This window comes from Arachis duranensis, chromosome 4, assembly GCF_000817695.3.
Source record: "Arachis duranensis cultivar V14167 chromosome 4, aradu.V14167.gnm2.J7QH, whole genome shotgun sequence".
Taxonomy (NCBI): domain Eukaryota; kingdom Viridiplantae; phylum Streptophyta; class Magnoliopsida; order Fabales; family Fabaceae; genus Arachis; species Arachis duranensis.
The window spans coordinates 49,397,609-49,401,332 of NC_029775.3; positions in this window are offsets into that span (position 1 = coordinate 49,397,609).

The window sequence follows — 3,724 nt, forward strand, 5'->3', positions numbered from 1 at the left end:
CTGAGCATTGAAGCTTTCATGTGTAGAGACTTTTTCTGGAGTTAAACGCCAGCTTTTATGCCAGTTTGGGCGTTTAACTCCAATTTTTGTGCCAGTTTCGGCGTTAAACGCCGGGAATTCTGAAGCTGATTTGCAACGCCGGTTTGGGCCATAAAATCTCGGTCAAAGTATGGACTATTATACATTGCTGGAAAGCCCAGAATGTCTAATTTTCAACGCAATTAAGAGCGCGCCAATTGGGCTTCTGTAGCTCCAGAAAAACCACTTCGAGTGTAGGGAGGTCAGAATCCAACAGCATATGCAGTCCTTTTCAGCCTCTGAATCAGATTTTTGCTCAGGTCCCTCAATTTCAGCCAGAAAACACCTGAAATCACAGAAAAACAAACAAACTCATAGTAAAGCCCAGAAAAGTAAATTTTAAATAAAAACTAATAAAAATGTAATAAAAACTAACTAAAATATACTAAAAACATACTAAAAACAATGCCAAAAAGCGTATAAATTATCCGCTCATCAGTTGGTCAACTAATCTTAGTTTGCATCTAATCTTCAAGAAGGCATCATGATTTGCTGGGTTGGTAAGAACATCTTCAATTTGATCTTGAGATGGAATATGGATTACATATACCTGTTTGTCCTCAACTCTATGTCAAACAAAGTGGAGATCAATTTTAAAATCTTTGGTTTGGCTGTGCAGAATTGAATTTTGACTCAAGAGCACTGTGCTTTGATTGTCACAGAACAATGTTGGAGAAAGTCTAGCTGGTATATGCATTTCATGGAGGAGTTTTTGGAGCCACATAGTGTCTATCATGGCATCAGCAAGGTCTCTAAACTCAGCCTCAGTGCTTGATCTGGCTACAATTACTTGCTTCTTACTTGACCAATTTATGAGATTCACCCCAAGGAATATACAATACCTAGTTGTTGACTGTGTATCCACAAGATCTACTGCCCAATCTGAGTCACAAAGGCTAAGATTTTGAAGTTTTTGCTTTTGTGAATTTCAAGCCCAAAATCAATTGTCTCGACCAAGTAGCAAAGGATTCTCTTTACTACCTTCCAGTGTTGTTCCAGGGGTGCATGCATAAATTGTGACACTTTGTTCACGGAGAAGAAAATATCAGTCCCACTAATGGTGGCATATTGCAGCCCACTCACTATGGATCTGTACAAAGAAGGCTTATCAAATGTTGCACTTGTTGTATCAAGCTCTAAGTTACTAGCCATTGGTGTTGCAATGGGTTTAGACTCTAGCATCTCAACTCTTTTTAATAGATCCTTGACATATTTAGCTTGTTTCAGCACTAGAGTATCCACTTTAGTTCTTTCAACTTCAATTCCAAGAAAAAAATTCATTTCCCCCAAGTCCTTTAGGGTGAACACTTTATTTAATTATTGGATTAGACCATCAAATTCAAGTGCTTCACCCTTAGTTGTCCCATGTTGGAACTCAATTCTCCTAGGGAGGTGTTGATTTGCTCCCAATAGTTTTGTGGAGGAAAGTGCATCCCTTGAGATGAATCTCTCCATCTCCCATGGCTCGGAGGTGGAAGCTTTTGCCTTCCCTTTCCTCTTTCTAGAGGTTTCTCCGGCCTTAGGTGCCATAAATGGTTATGGAGAAACAAAAAGCAACGCTTTTACCACACCAAACTTAGAAGGTTTGCTCGTCCTCGAGCAAAAGAAGAAAGAAGAGAGAGAGTGGTGGGGTAGGTGGGGATCCTGTGGGGTCCACAGATCCTGAGGTGTCAAGGATAATTCATCCCTGCTCCAAGTGGTGAGCAAAAATGCTCCTTCTGCCAATCCTGGCGTTAAACGCCGGGCTGGTGCCCATTTCTGGCGTTTAACGCCAGCTTGGTGCCCATTCCTAGCATTTAACGCCAGTCTGGTGTCCCTTTCTGGCGTTAAACGCCCATAATAGTGCCAGACTGGGCGTTAAACGCCCATTTGCTGCCCTTACTGGCGTTTAAACGCCAGCAAGTTTTCCTCCAGTGTGTGCTATTTTTCTTTCAGTTTTTCATTCTGTTTCTGCTTTTTCAATTGATTTTGTGACTTTCCATGATCATCAACCTATAGAAAAACATAAAATAACAAAGGAAAATAATAAATATTACATTGGGTTGCCTCCCAACAAGCGCTTCTTTAATGTCAGTAGCTTGACAGTGGGCTCTCATGGAGCCTCACAGATACTTAGAGCCATGTTGGAACCTCCCAACACCAAACTTAGAGTTTGAATGTGGGGGTTCAACACCAAATTTAGAAGTTGGTTATGGCCTCCCAACACCAAACTTAGAGTTTGACTGTGGGGGCTCTGTTTGACTCTGTTTTGAGAGAAGCTCTTCATGCTTCCTTTCCATGGTTACAGAAGGGGAACCTTGAGTCTTATAGTTTGCACTGTTTGTAAGCCACGGAGCTTCCTGAATAGCAAATAATTGCTCATCCGGAAAGGTTTCAGAGATCTCAGTAGGAGGGAGGGATGCTCCTGCTACTGGTTCTATCCAGGACAGGTGATCAGCTACTTGATTCTCTGTCCCTTTTCTGTCTCTTATTTCTATATCAAACTCTTGTAGAAGCAACACCTATCTTATGAGCCTGGGTTTTGAATCCTGCTTTGTGAGTAGATATTTAAGAGTAGCATGGTCAGTGTACACAATCACTTTTGATCCTATTAAATAAGATCTGAACTTGTCAATGGCATAAACCACTGCAAGTAACTCCTTTTCTGTGGTCGTGTAGCTCTTCTGTGCATCATTTAGAATACGGCTGCCGTAATAAATGACGTGCAGAAGCTTACCATGCCTTTGTCCCAATACTGCACCAATGGCATGGTCACTGGCATCACACATTAGTTCAAATGGTAATGTCCAGTCTGGTGCAGAGATGACTGGTGCTGTGACCAGCTTAGCTTTCAGAGTCTCAAACGCCTGTTGACACTCCTTATCAAAGATAAATGGCGTGTCAGCAGCTAGTAGATTACTCAGAGGTTTGGCAATTTTTGAAAAATCCTTTATAAACCTTCTGTAGAATCCTGCATGCCCCAGAAAGCTTCTGATTGCCTTAACTTTGGCAGGTGGTGGTAATTTTTCAATTACCTCCACCTTAGCTTGATCCATCTCTATTCCTTTGTTCGAAATTTTATGCCCAAGGACAATTCCTTCAGTCACCATGAAGTGACATTTTTCCCAGTTTAAAACTAGGTTGGTCTCTTGGCATCTTTTCAGAATAAGTGCTAGATGGTTAAGGCAGGAGCTGAATGAGTCTCCAAATACTGAGAAGTTATCCATGAGGACTTCCAGGAACTTTTCTACCATATCAGAGAAGATAGAGAGCATGCACCTCTGAAAGGTTGCAGGTGCATTGCATAGACTAAAGGCATCCTTCTGTAGGCAAATACTCAAGAAGGACATGTGAATGCTGTTTTCTCTTGGTCCTGAGGGTCTACTGTTGGTATGGTCACTGGCATCACACATTAGTTCGAATGGTAATGTCCAGTCTGGTGCAGATATGACTGGTGCTGTGACCAGCTTAGCTTTCAGAGTCTCAAACGCCTGCAGACACTCCTTATCAAAGATAAATAGCAGACACTCTTTATTGAGCCTTCTGTAGTCAATACACATGCGCCACCCTGTAACTGTTCTTGTAGAAACTAGTTCATTCTTTTCATTATGAACCACTGTCATGCCTCCCTTCTTGGGGACAACGTGGACATGGCTGACCCAGGGGC